The 22251-nt window shown below is 44.2% G+C and overlaps 1 protein-coding gene across 1 annotated transcript in view; it reads right to left on the reverse strand.

Moving 5' to 3' along the window:
* The window catches only part of LOC124553941 (ankyrin repeat domain-containing protein 65-like), a 105701-nt gene that overhangs the window by 32409 nt on the left and 51041 nt on the right, over positions 1-22251 (reverse strand). The window lies entirely within an intron of this gene.

The following is a 22251-nucleotide window of genomic DNA, read 5'->3' on the forward strand; positions in this document are numbered from 1 at the left end:
AGAGTTGGGGGTGACTTAGTGGCAAACAGTGCTACGGGGTAGTTGTGGCACCCAGACCGAATCCCCTGACATTTCCGACAGATTCCAGCAAGACAACACCAAACCGTCAACTGGTGAACTCTTAGCAATTCGTAGAGAATTGTCTCTTCCAGTTAGCTGAGACGTGCTATCATTTTGTTACTGATGTCAGACAGCCACAATACAGGAAACTGTTCTCTTAACACCAACACGTTGTAAAGCCGTCACTGATAGGAGAAGCGGGCTCGTTGTGAAGTTAAGTCAGTAAGGCCAAATGTATCATGGACACAGTGATTTCTCCACCAACAGGCTCTGGCAGCCACGGTTTTACCTTCTGATCTGAAAGACGTGCTTAAAGAAAACGATCAAAGCTCTGAAGTCAAATAAAGTGTTGCAAACGACTGTTTAGAATCATCAGAATCTCCTCAGATTTGGTAGCTTTCCAAAGGAGAGGTATTGAATTCTGGAACTTGAAGCTGAATTTTAAGAACATTAAAACAAGATTCCAAATCTTTTTATTTGAATTATTTCTGCGATCCTCTTTCACTAGTGAAGTTAGTATTACTCGCAATTCATTTTAATCACTCAAATATTACAGAATAGAGCCTCCAAGGGAGAGAAGAAAACGAATATAAAGGTGAAGGATAAAATCTAAGCAGTCCTGGCAAAATTCCGTTTGTGGTCAAAGTCTTTACTGAAGGCAGTGTTTCAGTCTGTCCCTTACTTTCAGAAGGCTGTCAGAGAGAAGTGGGCCAGTTGGTGGTGTAATTTCTCACATTCCTTGCACGATGCACAGCTTGACTAACTTTGGAGAAAAACTATTAATTTACTTTCCAGAACTGAACTCTCAAGCTAATAGTGGGCATAGATGGATGCGAAATCCTTTTGCAGCTATGTCAGTACAACTGAGCGATCTGAACACGAAGATGACAAACAGTCTTTGCTTTGGACATCACGCTTACATAAAATTTAAATCGTAAAAGACTCACGTGTTCTGCATGAAGAGGAAAGACAAATATCCACAGCTGGAGAGCGAAGCTTTAGAATTCTTAGTGCGATTCACGACTTCCTAGCTATAGAAGTTAGCACTCTTCATTGGTGAACATGAAAACTAAGACCAGAAATAGGCTTCCATTAGGAAACGAGTTGGTTACTTTATCTCAAAAACAAAACCACAATTTGACAAATTATTAATAAATGAACAGGTACGGCCGTCTCATGAAAATAATTATATTTTTTTCGCAGTTTAGCACCTACAACCCTTGCTCACATTTACCTGGCAAAGCCACACCAGTAACAGATGTCGCCAATATCAACCTATGAATAAAAGCTGTTAATAACAGTAAAATCCTTGTAAGCGTCAAGTATGATTTTAAGTAATACAAATCAAAGACGGACATTATTCATCAGATTGCTGTTCACTGTTCATTTGCAAACACTGTTCATTAGCGTATATTCGCTGAATGTGCCACTTTGCTCTTGGTGGTACGGCTTACACTACGCGGGAAAGAAATGACATAACGGAAAAGGTGGAAGAATAACTAGTGTAATGTTTACAACTGTTATAACCAAATCATCAATTGCTAGAATTCTTCTGTCAGCAATTCGGTTCATTTCATCAGTGAAGTTACAAGAGCTTTTCGGTCTGCAAAATGACACTATAGAAGAAATAAATTGTCGAATCATATGTGAAAATTTAATTTACTTTGTGAAAACTCAGGGAGAGCATAAGGGAGCAATTGACAGGAATGGGGGAAATAAATACAGTAGAAGAAGAATGGGTAGCTTGGAGGGATGGAGTAGTGAAGGCAGCAGAGGATCAAGTAGGTAAAAAGACGAGGGCTAGTAGAAATCCTTAGGTAACAGAAGAAATAATGAATTTAATTGATGAAAGGAGGAAATATAAAAATGCAGTAAGTGAAACAGGCAAAAAGGAATACAAACGTCTCAAAAATGAGATCGACAGGAAGTGCAAAATGGCTAAGCAGGGATGGCTAGAGGACAAATGTAAGGATGTAGCGGCCTATCTCACTAGGGGTAAGATAGATACCGCCTACAGGAAAATTAAAGAGACCTTTGGAGATAAGAGAACCACTTGTATGAATATCAAGAGCTCAGATGGCAACCCAGTTCTAAGCAAAGAAGGGAAGGCAGAAAGGTGGAAGGAGTATATAGAGGGTTTATACAAGGGCGATGTACTTGAGGACAATATTATGGAAATGGAAGAGGATGTAGATGAAGATGAAATGGGAGATATGATACTGCGTGAAGAGTTTGACAGAGCACTGAAAGACCTGAGTCGAAACAAGGCCCCCGGAGTAGACAATATTCCATTGGAACTACTGACGGCCGTGGGAGAGCCAGTCATGACAAAACTCTACCATCTGGTGAGCAAGATGTATGAAACAGGCGAAATACCCTCAGACTTCAAGAAGAATATAATAATTCCAATCCCAAAGAAAGCAGGTGTTGACAGATGTGAAAATTACCGAACTATCAGCTTAATAAGTCACAGCTGCAAAATACTAACACGAATTCTTTACAGACGAATGGAAAAACTGGTAGAGGCCAACCTCGGGGAAGATCAGTTTGGATTCCGTAGAAATGTTGGAACACGTGAGGCAATACTGACCTTACGACTAATCTCAGAAGAAAGATTAAGGAAAGGCAAACCTACGTAGACTTAGAGAAAGCTTTTGACAATGTTGACTGGAATACTCTCTTTCAAATTCTAAAGGTGGCAGGGGTAAAATACAGGAAGCGAAAGGCTATTTACAATTTGTACAGAAAGCAGATGGCAGTTATAAGAGTCGAGGGGCATGAAAGGGAAGCAGCGGTTCGGAAGGGAGTGAGACAGGGTTGTAGCCTGTGCCCGATGTTATTCAATCTGTATATTGAGCAAGCAGTAAAGGAAACAAAAGAAAAATTCGGAGTAGGTATTAAAATTCATGGAGAAGAAATAAAAACTTTGAGGTTCGCTGATGACATTGTAACTCTGTCAGAGACAGCAAAGGACTTGGAAGAACAGTTGAATGGAATGGACATTGTCTTGGAAGGAGGATATAAGATGAACATCAACAAAAGCAAAACAAGGATAATGGAATGTAGTCTAATTAAGTCGGGTGATGCTGAGGGAATTAGATTAGGAAATGAGGCACTTAAAGTAGTAAAGGAGTTTTGCTATTTGGGGAGCAAAATAACTGATGATGGTCGAAGTAGAGAGGATATAAAATGTAGGCTGCCAATGGCAAGGAAAGCGTTTCTGAAGAAGAGAAATTTGTTAACATCCAGTATTGATTTAAGTGTCAGGAAGTCATTTCTGAAAGTATTCGTATGGAGTGTAGCCATGTATGGAAGTGAAACATGGACGATAAATAGTTTGGACAAGAAGAGAATAGAAGCTTTCGAAATGTGGTGCTACAGAAGAATGCTGAAGATTAGATGGGTAGATCACATAACGAATGAGGAAGTATTGAATAGGATTGGGGAGAAGAGAAGTTTGTGGCACAACTTGACCAGAAGAAGGGATCGGTTGGTAGGACATGTTCTGAGGCATCAAGGGATCACCAATTTAGTATTGGAGGGCAGCGTGGAGGGTAAAAATCGTAGAGGGAGACCAAGAGATGAATACACTAAACAGATTCAGAGGGATGTAGGTTGCAGTAGGTACTGGGAGATGAAAAAGCTTGCACAGGATAGAGTAGCATGGAGAGCTGCATCAAACCAGTCTCAGGACTGAAGACAACAACAACATGTGAAAACAGGTTCGGTTAAGCAATTTGCGAAATTTTCGAGTCAAGTACCTGGACAGACGACTACCAGCAGAGAGAGAAATACAGAGCCTGTATAAAAACAGGCGCACCTACGGCTCTGTGCAAAACTTAGAACGACGGAGAATTCCTTCAGTTGGCACACGCAGAAGTTACCGCAGACACTTGCTGAATAATTGTTCAGAGCCCAAAGAGGTCTACATGTAAATTGTTCCAAAAGGTGCTCTTGAGTAGGAGTTCCTGCCAGATGTTGAAGAGCTTTAATCTGAAGACGTAACGTGTTGTGCAACAATTAGTGGAGGATGTTTGTCAAACGTTTACGTTACTGAAGGCGGCTTTTCAGTAACATCGACGATGGTTTGTTAGACCCTTTCCGTTAAATCACGAGTGACTGTAAGCATGGTTTCACCTTTCTCGTCACTTGAATTCACAGAACACGAGGTACTGGGCAACAGAGAACCCCAATATAGTTTGTCAGCAACCACTCCACGATGAAAACGTCTGCAATTGGCGCGGTGTAACAGGAACGCGCATTACTGGACTGTTTTTTTGACACGACCCTCAACAAACGTTTGATACATTCTGTGCTCAGCTCACTGAACATGGAAGACAATACTGCTGCTTATAGCATGATGGGACAACATGCCACACGTCTAAGGTATCGCTGGAACGAGTCCACGATGTCTTCACTGAGGACCTAGCTGTCAGCAAACATTCATGGCCACCACGTAGGCCGGATCTAACGACGTGTGATTTTTGTTTTAGTTCCTCGCTTCTGTAATTTCACTTAATTTCCCTCACACTTAAACAGGTTACCTTTCTCAGCGCCACCCTGTATTATAGCGATGAAGAAAGAACAGTCACACTTCACTTAACGAGCACCTCCTATGAGGGTCATTCAAGAAGTCTGGTAAAATAAGGCGAGAAAAACTTTGTCGTAAACAACTCAACTAACCTCTGGACAGTCACCTTTGAAGCATATAAGCTTGGTCCAGCAATCTTCCACCTTTCTCATCCATCACAAAAATAGGTCATGTCAAACTGTGAAAAATACTTGTTGACTGCAGCTATCACTTCCTCAATGAAAATTTGTTCCCAGCAAGGCAGTTTCAAGTTACGGAACTGGTAATAGGACGTGCCAATGCAAATTTCTAACGATCCAACAATGAAGAATAATAGAGTCCAGTTCTGTTTCTGCCCTTTTCCAAGTAACGGGTGAGTATTATTGCCTGGGAAGTCCGAAATCAGTGGCCGTAACCTTACCAGCTGACGAAGTGGCCTTTGGCTTCTTCGGTGCACTTTCGCCTGCCTTTGTCCACTGTTTTGGCGGCTGCTTCGACTCTGGTGGGTAGGCCGTGTCTCAACAGCCACGAGTCGGCATGAAGAGTCTGGAGCAGTGCTGTTTACGGTCGGCAGGCAGTGAGCCGAAATGTGGTGCCGGATGGGCTTTCGGTCGACTGTGAGCTGCCGCGGCACCCACATCGGCCACAGCTTCTTCAGGCCACCAGGCTACTCCTCCATGCTGGGAGTATCCTTTGGATTATTGCTATTCCCATTTCTTGTAACATTCAAATGGCATTTACGTTCAATACCCTAGCAGAAAGTTACTTTTACGTAATTAAAGCTTAAGGATCATTAAATGTCAAGATTTGGGCATATCACCGAAAACACTTCGTTATTGGCTGAAAGTCTAAAGCTCTCCTGACGTCACAGGCTAGGAGTAACACGAAGGTTCGAGTGCGTTACAGGGTGTGTGTTGGCCCAAGTTAAGACGTTCTTACGGACTACTTCCGCTACGTAGTGATGGGAATCGCAATTACAACTTCTAAGTAACAATAGAAAGGAGTTGTGTGGACACTTAAGTGGAAACCTTGCCCAAGTTGATGCGTTTATGTTCCACCCATTTAGAGCGGCGGTATGTGCAACGACCGATATTCTTCTCTCTCCAGTTCGTAGCATCATTAATGTCGCTCAAAACTAACGAAATGTGAGAGTTTGCCAAACGTGTCGGTATGTTGTAACCAGGTTGTCGAGTACAAGTCACGAGCCACGACCCCCGAAGCACAATAGAACTGTTCTCTGCAAACCCCTGAGCTGATTTCCTTCACTGAAGGCACTCGCCAGAGACCGCAGCCAGCACGCGCTCGGTGGGCAACGGACAGACGGCAAAGAGGTCGCAGCTTCGAATCCTGTAGCGGTCACGTACTCCTGAAAGTTTTACACCAAACACGAAAATACCGCTAGCACGAACTGATTGCAGTAGCTGCTTGGGTGGTGAGATGTATTATTTACAGCATAGTTTGAGAAATGGACAACAAAGGCTAAATGCATTTACTTCGCGAACCCACAACTCAGGTTTTTGGAATTAACTGCTAATAGTTGAGAAATCACCATACGCCCACAGTACAAAGAGGCGTACGGCGATGAGGTCATACGGAGAGATATGAAGCGTGTACAAGATGCAGGTAACACAAACGTTAGGGGTGTGATGTTTGTGTGTAAGGTAACGTCAGTGTCTGAAGCAAACTTACTTCATTTTTCATATAAGACGATGAAACCTCAAACGGTTAAACAGTAAGGATCATAGCTAGACAGTAACAAGATAAAAACATTCTTTGTATGAAATGAAAAGTGTGTGGCCACAAACTGCAAAGTATCTTTTTGTACGTGACGTGTGTGAAGAGAGATTGCAACTGAAGGCACATGTAAACAGCAAGGAGAAAGCAATCACATTCTGTGTCTGATCGGTGTGGTGAAGTTTTGTAATTGTGATTTGGCTGCCATACGAGAGGTCTGTCGAATCGTTTCACACCTAAGTTAAAATATTCTTTCGGGTTAAATTCGAACCGGCGACCTATGGTACACAACTCGTAAAATTTGATGGTCTACCGGTCTAAGAACTGAGCTACCAACTAACTGACAAGGGAACCTCCCCATCGCACCCCCCTCAGATTTAGTTATAAGTTAGCACAGTGGATAGGCCTTGAAAAACTGAACACAGATCAATCGAGAAAACAGGAAGAAGTTGTGTGGAACTATGAAAAAATAAGCAAAATACACAAACTGAGTAGTCCATGGGCAACATAGACCACATCAAGGATGATGTGAGCTCAAGAGCGCCGTGGTCCTGTGGTTAGCGTGAGCAGCTGCAGAACGAGAGGTCCTTGGTTCAAGTCTTCCCTCGAGTGAAAAGTTTAAATTTTTATTTTCAGACAATTATCAGAGTTCAGGCACTCACACACAATCAACTTCGCTCTCCAAAATTCCAGGACATGTCCAGATTTGCTTCGACATATGCAGGATTTGACGGTCTACACACGGAAAAACTTGAAAACGTTAAAAACATGTTTTGACAGAGCACAGAGAAAACTGTGCGACTGTGAAACTGTTGCATTCATTTGTTGCAGTTTATGTGACAAACTCTTATGTTTTCATCACTTTTTTGGGAGTGATTATCACATCCACAAGAAAACATAAATCGGGCAAGGTAGAAGAATCTTTTTACCTATTCGACAACATATTTCTGTCATGTGACGCACATGCCGGCACATGTATCAGATGTGTTTTCCTGGATCAAATGTTTTCGGTTCCCATTGCAGAGGCACATCCATTCGTCTACTAATCGCACGGTTTTGCGGTGCGGTCGCAAAACACAGACGCTAAACTTATTACAGTGAACAGAGACGTCAATGAACGAACGGACACATAACTTTGTAAAAATGAAGTAAGTAAACTTTTGGCTCGAGGGAAGACGAACCAAGGACCTCTCGCTCCGTAGCCCCTCACGCTAACCACGGGACCACGGCGCTCTTGAGCTCAGATCATCCTTGATGTTACCTATGTTGCCCATGAACTACTCAGTTTGTACATTTTGCTTATTTCTACATCTACATCTATACTCCGCGAGCCACCTTACGGTGTGTGGCGGAGGGTACTTATTGTACCACTATCTGATCCCCCCTTCCCTGTTCCATTCACGAATTGTGCGTGGAAAGAACGACTGCTTGTAAGTCTCCGTATTTGCTCTAATTTCTCGGATCTTTTCGTTGTGATCATTACGCGAGATATATGTGGGCGGTAGTAATCTGTTGCCCATCTCTTCCCGGAATGTGCTCTCTCGTAATTTCGATAATAAACCTCTCCGTATTGCGTAACGCCTTTCTTGAAGTGTCCGCCACTGGAGCTTGTTCAGCATCTCCGTAACGCTCTCGCTCTGACTAAATGTCCCCATGACGAATCGCGCTGCTTTTCGCTGGATCATGTCTATCTCTTCTATTAATCCAACCTGGTAAGGGTCCCATACTGATGAGCAATACTCAAGAATCGGACGAACAAGCGTTTTGTAAGCTACTTCTTTCGTCGATGAGTCACATTTTCTTAGAATTCTTCCTATGAATCTCAACCTGGCGCCTGCTTTTCCCACTATTTGTTTTATGTGATCATTCCACTTCAGATCGCTCCGGATAGTAACTCCTAAGTATTTTACGGTCGTTACCGCTTCCAATGATTTACCACCTATGGCATAATCGTACTGGAATGGATTTCTGCCCCTATGTATGCGCATTATATTACATTTATCTACGTTTAGGGAAAGCTGCCAGCTGTCGCACCATGCATTAATCCTCTGCAGGTCCTCCTGGAGTACGTACGAGTCTTCTGATGTTGCTACTTTCTTGTAGACAACCGTGTCATCTGCAAATAGCCTCACGGAGCTACCGATGTTGTCAACTAAGTCATTTATGTATATTGTAAACAATAAAGGTCCTATCACGCTTCCCTGCGGTACTCCCGAAATTACCTCTACATCTGCAGATTTTGAACCGTTAAGAATGACATGTTGTGTTCTTTCTTCTAGGAAATCCTGAATCCAATCACAAACCTGGTCCGATATTCCGTAAGCTCGTATTTTTTTCACTAAACGTAAGTGCGGAACCGTATCAAATGCCTTCCTGAAGTCCAGGAATACGGCATCAATCTGCTCGCCAGTGTCTACGGCACTGTGAATTTCTTGGGCAAATAGGGCGAGCTGAGTTTCACATGATCTCTGTTTGCGGAATCCATGTTGGTTATGATGAAGGAGATTTGTATTATCTAAGAACGTCATAATACGAGAACACAAAACATGTTCCATTATTCTACAACAGATTGACGTAAGCGAAATAGGCCTATAATTATTCGCATCTGATTTATGACCCTTCTTGAAAATGGGAACGACCTGCGCTTTCTTCCAGTCGCTAGGTACTTTACGTTCTTCCAGCGATCTACGATAAATTGCTGATAGAAAGGGGGCAAGTTCTTTAGCATAATCACTGTAGAATCTTAAGCGTATCTCGTCTGGTCCGGATGCTTTTCCGCTACTAAGTGATAGCAGTTGTTTTTCAATTCCGATATCGTTTATTTCAATATTTTCCATTTTGGCGTCCGTGCGACGGCTGAAGTCAGGGACCGTGTTACGATTTTCCGCAGTGAAACAGTTTCGGAACACTGAATTCAGTATTTCTGCCTTTCTTCGGTCGTCCTCTATTTCGGTGCCATCGTGGTCAACGAGTGACTGAATAGGGGATTTAGATCCGCTTACCGATTTTACATATGACCAAAACTTTTTAGGATTCTTGTTTAGATTGTTTGCCAATGTTTTATGTTCGAATTCGTTGAATGCTTCTCTCATTGCTCTCTTTACGCTCTTTTTCGCTTCGTTCAGCTTTTCCTTATCAGCTATGATTCGACTACTCTTAAACCTATGATGAAGCTTTCTTTGTTTCCGTAGTACCTTTCGTACATGATTGTTATACCACGGTGGATCTTTCCCCTCGCTTTGGACCTTAGTCGGTACGAACTTATCTAAGGCGTACTGGACGATGTTTCTGAATTTTTTCCATTTTTGTTCCACATCCTCTTCCTCAGAAATGAACGTTTGATGGTGGTCACTCAGATATTCTGCGATTTGTGCCCTATCACTCTTGTTAAGCAAATATATTTTCCTTCCTTTCTTGGCATTTCTTATTACACTTGTAGTCATTGATGCAACCACTGACTTATGATCACTGATACCCTCTTCTACATTCACGGAGTCGAAAAGTTCCGGTCTGTTTGTTGCTATGAGGTCTAAAACGTTAGCTTCACGAGTTGGTTCTCTAACTATCTGCTCGAAGTAATTCTCGGACAAGGCAGTCAGGATAATGTCACAAGAGTCTCTGTCCCTGGCTCCAGTTCTGATTGTGTGACTATCCCATTCTATACCTGGTAGATTGAAGTCTCCCCCTATTACAATAGTATGATCACGAAACTTCTTCACGACGTTCTGCAGGTTCTCTCTGAGGCGCTCAACTACTACGGTTGCTGATGCAGGTGGTCTATAGAAGCATCCGACTATCATATCTGACCCACCTTTGATACTTAACTTAACCCAGATTATTTCACATTCGCATTCGCTAATAACTTCACTGGATATTATTGAATTCTTTACTGCTATAAATACTCCTCCACCATTGGCGTTTATCCTATCCTTGCGGTATATATTCCATTCTGTGTCTAGGATTTCGTTACTGTTCACCTCCGGTTTTAACCAACTTTCCGTTCCTAATACTATATGCGCACTATTTCCTTCAATAAGAGATACTAATTCAGGAACCTTGCCCTGGATACTCCTGCAGTTTACCAATATTACGTTAACTTTTCCTGTTTTTGGTCTCTGAGGACGGACATTCTTTATCAACGATGATAATGTCCTCTCTGGTAAGCCGTCAGGTATTTTATCGTTTCGCCCAAGGGGGGGTCCCTCTAACCTAAAAAACCCCCGTGTGCACGCCACACGTACTCTGCTACCCTAGTAGCTGCTTCCGGTGTGTAGTGCACGCCTGACCTGTCTAGGGGGGCCATACAGTTCTCCACCCAATAACGGAGGTCGATGAATTTGCAACCATTATAGTCGCAGAGTCGTCTGAGCCTCTGGTTTAGACCCTCCACACGGCTCCAAACCAGAGGACCGCGATCGACTCTGGGCACTATGCTGCAGATATTAAGCTCAGCTTGCACTCCGCGTGCGATGCTGGTTGTCTTCACCAAATCAGCCAGCCGCCGGAAGGAACCAAGGATGGCCTCAGAACCCAAGCGGCAGGCGTCATTCGTTCCGACATGTGCTACTATCTGCAGCCGGTCACACCCAGTGCGTTCAATAGCTGCCGGAAGGGCCTCCTCCACATTACGGACGAGACCCCCCGGCAAGCACACCGAGTGCACACTGGCATTCTTCCCCGACCTACCCGCTATTTTCCTGAGGGGCTCCATAACCCGCCTAACGTTGGAGCTCCCTATAACTAATAGGCCCGCCCTCTGTGACTGTCGGGACCTTGCCGGAGAATCGGCCACTGGCCCAACAGGCGAGGCATCCTGTGGTGGCTCGGAAACGATGTCATCACCACTAGGAAGCACCCCGTACCTGTTGGAAAGGGGTAAGGCAGCTGCCACGCGGCCAGATCCCACCTTCGCCTTTCGGCCAGGCACGCGCGAGCCCACCACTGTCCGCCATTCACCCTGGAGTGATGGCTGACCGGTAAGATGCTCACTGCCGGAAGACGCAGCGACATCAGGGGTTCCATGTGATTCCAAGGCCACCGAAGTAGGCATAGGTCTCACCACAGTTGCCCCAACGCCACTACGAGCCGACGCCTGCGCCTCGAGCTCGATGAGCCTAACAGACAAAGCCTCCACCTGCCCCCGAAGAGTGGCCAATTCTCCTTGCGTCCGCTCACAACAACCACAGCCCCTACACATGACTTCATAGTTCAACAAAACTTCTTCCTGTTTTCTCGATTGATCTGTGTTCAGTTTGTCAAGGCCTATCCACTGTGCCAAATTATAACTAAATCTAAGGGGGGTGCGATGGGGAGGTTCCCTTGTGAGGTGTAGTCGGAAAAACGACAATTTTCGCTAGGAGTTTAATTTCGTGGAATGACGCTGTTCTTGCTCGCAAATGTGGTAAAGTTTATCTCTGCCGTGTATCGATGTAAACTTCACAGTGCAAAACGTTTTTCATTAAATTAGGGAACTCTTGCGTTAACGTGGTGGCAATTTGCCGGTACAGTGAAAACCACATTTTACTGATCTCTGGAACACTCTGAAACCACTTTTCAGGAGTTTTTATAGATGAATTTGTACAGTATGGTACTACTCATTTGCAACCCGTTTTCCGAACCGGAAACTCCAAAACAAGAGGTCAATTAGCATTACGACAGTAGGACTTTCAGATTATTCAAATTTTATTTCCGTTTCTATAGACCAATACTGATACTAAAGAGGAAAAGAAGCATGTCAAGCGCGTAAATGACCATCATTCAATACAAATTCCCGAAAACTCTCAAATACCCCATAACACGTGTAGCACATTACACACACACACGTCTCGGCAGTCCAACTTTTATTCGGCGCCCCTGCATTACCGTGTGTTCAGTGATGCTGCACACTGCGCGGGAACTCGATCCAATTCTGTTTTTAGTTGTGCGGCAGCCCAACCCTCCTAATGAAAGAGAAAGTTTAACAACAGCACGAAACTTTCTCTCCATTTTCAGTCGCATTCGGTACACTGACCAATTCTGTGAACTGTACGATGTGCACCGTTGAAATTCTTCAACGCCACCTTTGGAATAATCACACTTACGAAAGAGCAATAAAAAATGTTGCGCTCTTTCGTCGGAGTTTAGCAGACTCGTGAGACGGCCCCCGTACACAGAGGGTGGCCCGCAGGACGAGTCCCTCCCTCCCTCCTCCTGCTGGACTCCAGGCTGGACACCGCTGCCCTCCAGGCCGTCGCCGACTCTCCTCACGTCTCACTCACTGCTGCTGATTCGCGCCTTTAAGTCGCAATTTATGAATTTCATTTTAGATTCGTCGTCATTAACCGACACGAATTCGACGAATCTTCAGATAGCAGTTCCAGTCAACAAGCCGTCTTCAGTGATCAGAACTCATGTTTGAAAGTAGGGAAGGACAAACACCTTTCTTGTTAAAAAGGATGTACGTTGTTATACTTTACGTTACTATCTAATAAACTGTTTTAGTATTTTTTACGGAATGAAGCGAATTATCCTACTTATAGGTGTATTCCTACAGCAAAACATGCTTCGGATAATTTACTGCACGAGAGACTCAGAAGTGAATTTTGTTAGCTTTACCGAGGTGCCACTTCATCGTCAGTTTGTAAATAAGTAGGTATTTATTCGAATTTATCCAAGTTCCTCACGCGATTTTCTTGAATGAGTTATCGAACATTTCCCTGAAAACAGTTTACAGATTTTTTTATTCATCGTTAACACCGAGTATTTTTGATAAATGAATCAATCCGGAATTTATGTTAAACAAGAAATTACGTAATTTTTAATAAAAAATAAATTATTAGCCCTATGTTTTTGTATTATGGGATCTGTAGTACCCGCACAGGGAGTTGGCTGGTTCTTTCATTTCCTTTCGAAAGACGAAATCATTTTTCATTAATTGCAAATGTGTTTGGTATATTTCATTAAAAAATATTGCACTAGTTTTCTTTAAAGTATTTTTCAATTCCTTGTGAAGCATCATCGTAATCGCAACGATTCAATTCACGTAATCACAATCGACAAGAAAAATGAACAGGGCGACAAACAACGACGATTTTGTGGCAATCCCGATCACACTACAGCGCTAGGGGAACAGAAGCGACGACGACACACGGTGAGTCCGTTGCAGTCTGAGGCCGTCTGCAGAACGTTTCCCAGAGACTGCCGCACTTCACGCCTCCTCTCGCTGCAGTCAATCCTACCCGTCTACTGTTTGTGGGCCGTGGTGTCCTTCCATCGCCGATGTCGATATCCCGTGTGACGGAAGAGTCTCCGGTCGGCGCTGGTCGAGCCAGCTCGCGTTGGAAGCCAGCCGGCGTCCCTAAAGCCGTCGGCACACGGACCGTGGATCCCAACGTTGGGTGTGCCGAGTTTCTGACGTCATAGCGTGGAATAGCACGTTCTGGAGTCTTTCCGAACGTGCGGAGCAGTATCTGGCATGTCAGATATTCTGAGCGTTGACCAATGAGATGTCACAACGCCACCTACGTCACACGCACGCCGTGTCCATTCATTACAGAGTTGTGAGGCGCCATATTGGCATTCATTTCAAGCTTACATGTATATATGCCGTTTGTGAGCACCAGCAAATTGAGAATCACTGGAAAACCCGTTGTTGACAGTGTGGTTCGTTGCAATAAAATAATGAGAAATATATTCGTGGCAAAAGAATTGTTGTAACTTGCGTCTTATGAGAGTAGGCTATTTGAAGGCAGCGACACACTCAAGATCCACCCAGAACGCATTATTCTTGGTTAAATTTGATATAATTAAATTTTAATTAGTAACATATCTACGATAAGGTTTTCTGCAAGGGGTAACATACTATCATTGCCTACTATGGATCTGTTGTGGGTCTAGCGCAAAGAGCAGCGTCATTGTCTAGTATTGTTTGTTGGTTGGGCCGCGTCTTGACATTTCTAAATTTTATTTCCTAACATTCGCGTTTTTATTAGGTTCTGATACTTTATTATTAGTTTCATATAAGTATATACTATAATATTTGATGTTATGTAAATACAAGTTCACCTTTTTCTGAGGGGGTGACTGTTCGATTGGCTTAATCTACAAGACAGCTTGCGCTACTTGTATAAAGATATTTTGCTCCTTTTTCTTTTACGCTTCGTAATTCACATGTTGCAAAGCTTTTGCTACTGGGTAGGAACCGTGATTAAGTAAGACTGATCTTGGGGTTGTACTAAAATGTGGGAATGTTTATGTTATGCGGAGAAGGATCCCAAATTTGTACCGCACTGTTTGTAATGCAACTTTCCTAAGCCTGTGTCCTTATTGATTGGACATGGTAATTCCCTTTTCGTGGACGATGGAGGAAACGTGCGTTTTAATAGAGCTAACGTGGGAATTTTACGCGCGCCCGCTGAGTAAACAGTGTGATTTACGAACTAGAAACATCCCTCGACTGCCGCTGGAGTGCGTTGCGATCGCATATACCACGTTGGGGGCTCACGTACCGTGTGCACAAGTAGCATCGTTCCTGAGCGATCAGCAGCGCGTTGAACTCGGCACGCTCAACGTTCACGTTCGACAGCACGGTCCGTGTGGCGACGGCTTAACCGTGGTGCACGGGCCTCGCCGCGCTCGTCTTTTGTCGCGCCGGATGTACGGTGGCGATCACTGGGCGCCCCGACGTGCGAGTTTTTTGTGGATTCGTCGTCTCACGCTGAACAGCTTCCCAGCTCGTAACTTGCAAGCTCCAACTTATTCTGTCTTTAACTATGGCGGTTCTTGAAACTTATTGTGGCATGGGTAGCTGCCGGAGATGGTTCTCAACTTGGTTCCACAGTGGCCGTTTTAAGGAGGCTGATGTTCCTCATTTCGCTTCTCATCGTCTGTGGAGTGAGTGTTTTAAGTGGTTTTCATGCAAGTATTGTTTTAGGCCATAGTGGCCGCTTGGGGGCTGGTTGCCGTTGTGTAGGCGCCCGACAGCCGTACAGTTAATGGTTTAATTATTTGTCACGGCAGGATTGGGTGTGTGTATTTGATGCTGAAAGTGCCTCAAGGCAACTGGAAGTGATCTCTTAAGTTTCCAGCTAATTTAGTCGGAGACGGGTCCTTTAGAGTATTGCTCCACAAGAACTTGGGGGCACGCTTACTATATATTCGAGTGTGGCTGTGATTTGACCTTGTTTTCGTTGCAGTCTATTTGTGCTGCAGGCCATTTGTTGAGTCTGCTCGTTTCGTGGCGTCGGTGGGGTTTTGGATTCTCGTCAGGACAGCTCACTGTGAGGCTGGTCGGGCTATATATATAGACATACACCGCCTGCTAGTGAGCCCTTGCAGAAGCCGTGGGGAGTGAAGGCTCGGACTGCCTGCCTGCCGCAGCGGTATTGCTTCCGAATACTGCTGTGGGCTTTAACGATGTTCTCTAAAGTTAGGTGAGGCCACTTTGTCAATATTAGCGTTTCTGTAAGTCATTTTACAAGTTATTACTAGCCATGCTCATTCAACACTTGTGTTAATCATTTGTGTATATGCACCTCGCTATTTTCCTGTGTGCCAGTTTTGCGACCTTGGTTGGCCCACTTTGCGTTTTTAGTAGAAGCATGTTCACTGTGGACCTTTATGTGGCAAGTTCAGTTTTATGAAGCTTTAAGATCTTTGTTTCTTTTAATGAAGTTGTGGTATTATGCGGCTGTGTAACTTTGCGTTAGAAGTGTTTAGCGTTACTAGCCTTTTGAGATACGGTGAAACAAGAACGAATGTTTATGATTGATTATTCACCGTGCCTGCTATCCATATTTTGGTTGCGTATGCAAAATATGATTCTTATTCGTGTTTGTGCAATTCAATTAAAGTGAAAATTTTTATATTGCATCAGTAAGAGGGCGATTGTGTAAATGCAAGTTTATAACAAAGTCAGTTTTGAGTGAAATTAAAATTGTGAAACAATCACAAGCTTGTCCACCACCAGTGATCCCGGGCTTCCTATTTCATTTAAACAACTTTGGTGACATTGTAATTCTGATTTTCTAAAGAATTTAGTTCGGTTTGGTTTTGAGCATGGTTACCGACATGCATTCCAGTAACAGTGGTGTGGAGCCTTGCACGTGAGCTTGTATGAAATATACGTGTGTCTCGCTCTCCACGAGTATTTCTGTTTCCGCGTCATATCGCTACCACAGCAGAGGATCGGCGCGGAAGCCCGAGTTGTGAGTAAGTACTGCACGAGGCGCTGGCCTGCAGCTGCCCCTCTGCCACGGCTGGACTGGAGAACACAGTCTGCACACAGGACTCTGCCTCTGCCGCCTCGGCGCCCCCCTTCCGTCCCGTTCCGCAGCTGCCCGCAGAGTTGGACGGATGTCGCGTCACTTCTCACCGCTCCAAGTCTCTGCGTGTTGCAACTCATCGACAGGTATAACTACATTCGAATTTGCTACTACTGCAGTTGAACCTGTGTGGCTTTACAATGTGCTTTCGCGAAAACTTTTCAAAATTTTCGTTTGACATTTACACCATAGCAATGATCTTCACGAGACAATTCTGGTTGTACAATTTGAAGCGATTGAACTTTAGTCGATACTGCGACAGCGACCCCTGTGATTTTGTGACCCCTGTGGATCGCTGACCACACGCTGGAGAACTCTGTTGTAGAGAAACGGAAACACTGGGTGTGCCCAGAAGTAGTAATTCAGACAGGACGGAATAGGGCGTGCACAGGACAGCACGTGGGTGGTGGAACCGCATTTCGGAATAGAAATCTAAACCATCCCTTCCCGGGCAGGTTTCAATTGACATTGTGTATAGTATTTCATATCGATCTCTGTCTCAATCACAGCGTTAGACCATTCATAGCTGTGTCCGTAGCGTTTCCTGTATAACTGTTCTTGTGTCAGGAGCTGCAGCACGAGTAGTTCTCGCCAGTTTCTCAGCTCAATCTGTGTGCGGTAACAGGATACCTCTCAACGTGTTGTTCTAGGACAACATGTGCGACGTTTGACGATCTGTTTTTTCTTGGCCTGTGGTTTCCTCTTTTCTATTTGTTACTAGTCTAATAGTGACGCCCCGGCTAGACTTGACGGATCGAGATGCCGACCGCGGTCGGAACAAGAGCAGAAAGGCAGCTGCGGTTTAGCTCGCCAGTCTATTAGGGAAACCAGAAAACTGACAGCCAATTTAGTCGCTGCTGGAACACTTGGAATTTCTGTTTTCATCTCACGCCACCTCAGGAATCGACCAGCCACAGACGTGATCATGACAGGATTAAGTTTCAGTCATTTCGTGGAGCCGTCTCGTCGCCTCGTTCTTTCCTTTAGCCACTACTACATGTATCGGGAACAGGGACGATACAGCCGGCCGCTGTGATCGAGTGGTTCTAGGCGCTTCAGTCCGGTACCGCGCTGCTGATACGGTCGCAGGTTCGAATCCTGCCTCGGGCATGGATGTGTGCGATGTCCTTACGTTAGTTAGGTTTAAGTAGTTCTAAGTTCCAGGATACTGATGACCTCAGATGTTAAGTCCCATAGTGCTCAGAGCCATTCGAACAGGAACGATACCTATTTTCCCACATTAAATACTCAAAATGGCGAACGGTCTTGTTTATCCTAGTTGCAGAGAGAGAGAGAGAGAGAGAGAGAGAGAGAGAGAGAGAGAGAGAGAGAGAGGGAGAGAGAGAGAACTGTCTCTGCTGGACGCAACTAAAAACATGAGTCATGAGGCAGGGCAGGGAATCGAACGCAGGCCTGTAGGGCGGTAATCCGTCACGCTCGCCACTTTTTTTCGTTTCCTTATTTTTGTTCGGCGGTGTTCATTGCGTTTTGGTCTGGGCGGACGTCACATAACGTCCGTTCAAGTCGATCGTTGACTCCTTTACTCACGTTGTTTTTCTTTATTACAGAGAGCCACCGGCCTTTCTGACCGAACACGCTAAGCTACCGTCCCGGCTACAAGTGTTTTCAGTAGTTCATGTTACTGTGTAAACTGATTCGAAAATACAAAGTGAAGTGGACTGACAAGGCAGCCAGTCCACAGTGACGGGTAGCCGATAGAAAGGCACGCGTACACACTCACGCCGACGGGCGTCAATTCTGGAACAGGATAACTATTGAATGGTAGCAAGAAAAGTACGTAGCTGCTTTATACTTAACTTTATTATTTGATGACTACAGCATTCTTCTTGAGACATTTATACTGTAACTCTCAAAGTAGGTAAGGCTAATGGCGCCTTGCTAGGTCGTAGCCATGGACTTAGCAGAAGGCTATTCTAACTGGCTCTCGGCAAATGAGAGGAAGGCTTCGTCCGTATGGTCGCTAGCAATCTCCTCGTACAACTGGGCGAGTGCTATATCGTCTCTCGAGACCTGCCTTGTGGTGGCGCTCGGTCTGCGATCACTGACAGTGGCGACACGCGGGTCCGACATGTACTAAATGGACCGCGGCCGATTTAAGCTACCACCTAGCAAGTGTGGTGTCTGGCGGTGACACCACACAAAGCACTGACGCAGTCCTAATGCCCTGCGTCACTTCAGCTTCTGAAGAAGCACAAATATCACTCATATGTCGGTTGCCCATGTTGTGGTCGATTAGCGGAGCTTGTTCCTTCAAGGACACCAGCCCCTGCACAACTGAATATACCACAAGCACAACCCATCTAGTGCCAAGTTTCTTTATTTGTATGGTGGCTTGACAATCAAAATACACACCTGTATTAACATGCTGTCTGCTTTCACAGCACTGCAGTGCTTATTCATAAGTAGGGCCCGGATTTTAATGACAAGTCCTATTTTTTTCTTAACTATAGGGTGAATTTTAGAACAACTTATACACAAATCTAGGGATTTTAGTGTCCAAAAATGTATTTTGATTGTGCACAGTCATATTTCAACAATTTTGCGGCTAACTTTTGATATAGTAAGTCATATTTACGTCAACTTTTGCCAAAAATACATATACCGTTTTTCTCGTATCTTACGGGACACACGAATAAGAAAATGAATATGTTGCTCACGAGACGATATTTAACGTGCTATAATGAAAGATAAAGAGACAAATCAGTACACAGCTTTATTTCTCAGGACTGTAGCAGAAATCGGTGAACCACAACAGTCGTTTCGCAAACATAGAACATTGTTGTGCAGAGTCGACAATACGCTCTCAGAGCCAACAAAGGCAGCCTCTGCCGTAATGATCATCGCAGTCGCACAGGTGTTCCCAGTAACCAGATTGCACTGCAGCCTTCGCCTTGTTCAACATGCCTAAAGCAAAGTGCTCCGACAGCGTGAATTTGCGAGGATGTGTTCGAGAATTTGGAGAAAAGTTCTTTAGTGTTGTCGTTGTTGTTGTCTTCAGTCCTGAGATTGGTTTGATGCAGCTCTCCATTCTACTCTATTCTGTGCAATCTTCTTCATCTCTCAGTACCTACTGCAACCTACATTCTTCTGAATCTGCTTAGTGTATTCGTCTCTTGGTCTCCTACGATTTTTACCCTCCACGCTGCCCTCCACTGCTAAATTTGTGATCCCTTGATGCCTCAGAACATGTCCTACCAACCGGTCCCTTCTTCTGGTCAAGTTGTGCCACAAATTTCTCTTCTCCCCAATTCTATTCATTACCTCCTCATTAGTTATGTGATCTACCCATCTAATCTTCAGCATTCTTCTGTAGTACCACATTTCGAAAGCTTCTACTCTCTTCTTGTCTAAACTATTTATCGTCCATGTTTCACTTCTGTACATGGCTACACACCATACAAATACTTTCAGAAACGACTTCCTGACACTTAATATTCGATGTTAACACATTTCTCTTCTTCAGAAACGCTTTCCTTGCCATTGCCAGTCTACATTTTATATCCTCTCTACTTCGGCCATCATCAGTTATTTTGCTCCCCAAATAACAAAACTCCTTTACTAGTTTAAGTGTCTCATTTCCCAATCTAATTCCCTCAGCATCACCCGACTTAATTCGGCTACATTCCATTATCCTCGTTTTGCTTTTATTGATGTTCATCTTATATCCTCCTTTCAAGACACTCTCCATTCCGTTCAACTGCTCTTCCAAGTCCTTTGCTGTTTCTGATGGAATTACAATGTCATCGGCGAACCTCAAAGTTTTTATTTCTTCTCCATGGATTTTAATACCTACTCCGAATTTTTCTTTTGTTTCCTTTACTGCTTGCTCAATATACAGATTGAATAACATCGGGCACAGGCTACAACCCTGTCTCACTCCCTTCCGAACCGCTGCTTCCCTTTCATGCCCCTCGACTCTTATAACTGCCATCTGCTTTCTGTACAAATTGTAAATAGCCTTTCGCTCCCTGTATTTTACCCCTGCCACCTTTAGAATTTGAAAGAGAGTATTCCAGTCAACATTGTCAAAAGCTTTCTGTAAGTCCAAAAATGCTAGAAATGTAAGTTTGCCTTGCCTTAATCTATTTTCTAAGGTAAGTCGTAGGGTCAGTATTGCCTCACGTGTTCCAACGTTTCTACGGAATCCAAATTGATCTTCCCCGAGGTTGGCTTCTATCAGTTTTTCCATTCGTCTGTAAAGAATTCGCGTTAGTATTTTGCAGCTGTGACTTATTAAACTGATAGTTCGGTACTTTCCACATCTGTCAACACCTGCTTTCTTTGGGATTGGAATTATTATATTCTTCTTGAAGTCTGAGGGTATTTCACCTGTTTCATACATCTTGCTCACCAGATGGTAGAGTTTTGTCTGGACTGGCTCTCCCAAGGCCGTCAGTAGTTCCAATGGAATGTTGTATACTCCCGAGGTCTTGTTTCGACTCAGGTCTTTCAGTGCTCTGTCAAACTCTTCACGCAGTATCGTATCTCACATTTCATCTTTATCTACATCCTCTTCCATTTCCATAAAATTGTCCTCAAGTACATCGCCCTTGTATAGACCCTCTATATACTGGTTCTTTAGTACTGATGGGAAAATATTTTGTAAATTGCTTGAAGTTAAAGTTAGTGCAGAAAAGCGCTTTAATGTGCAACAACACCGTAGTACTGCACTCCAGCACGGCGCGTTCGCGGCGAATTTATTTTTCAAGACTGCCGCATTACTGAGAAGCGACAGTAAAATTCAACACCTCTTGATACTTTCATCGTGGATAAAATTGTTGTGGGGGGGGGGGGGGGGGGGCACCACACCAGGTAAGAAATTATTTCCTAGCAGTATTGCAGCCTTACGATAACTGCCGTTTTAGAACGAAATGTAGAGTGACGATTTTCTATTTCGTTACCATTTTATTGAAACGTTAAAGATAAAAACACAGAATTTCAGCGAATATTACTTGTCCTGCTTTCCGCTACAGGATGGACGCCAGGTACCATTTGTTTTCGAGTAATGCTGATCCGGAGTTGAAGCCTACCAGTGAGCTTGCGTGGGCGGATTTCGTCCTCTCCGTAGAGCAAAAGAGCAGCGAGTAAGTGTAAACATAGACACATTGCACACACGTGAAAATTTACATCGGAGCGCACACAAGTCTACGAGGCTAATTTTCCTAGGAAATCAATCACGGAAACGTCACACCGTAGGTGTGCCAAGTCCCCCGGCTGTGGCCGACCGAGTCTCCACACTGCCAACGTAACGCGAGAATCGATGAAACCGCCCAACACTTTGCAAGCTGAAAGGCGGTATGGCAACTCGGCCTAACTGCAGATTTTCTCCTCAAAACAGTACTGTATTATCGTACCGAAAATGCTGGGAAAATCATTGAGACGTTTATTTCTCTGCTCCTGCATCACGAATATTTTCTTCAGTCTTTTGCCAGGAATGTATTGCAATGTAGCCAACTCAATTTCTTCGTCGTGTTCAACGTTTTGAAGCACATTAATTGAACACACGTAGACTAGGAAGGCAGCCTGCACCCACCCGCTGGTGTGTGTGTGACCGCTCTGTAGTTC

The sequence above is a fragment of the Schistocerca americana genome, chromosome 11 (genome assembly GCF_021461395.2).
Source record: "Schistocerca americana isolate TAMUIC-IGC-003095 chromosome 11, iqSchAmer2.1, whole genome shotgun sequence".
Taxonomy (NCBI): domain Eukaryota; kingdom Metazoa; phylum Arthropoda; class Insecta; order Orthoptera; family Acrididae; genus Schistocerca; species Schistocerca americana.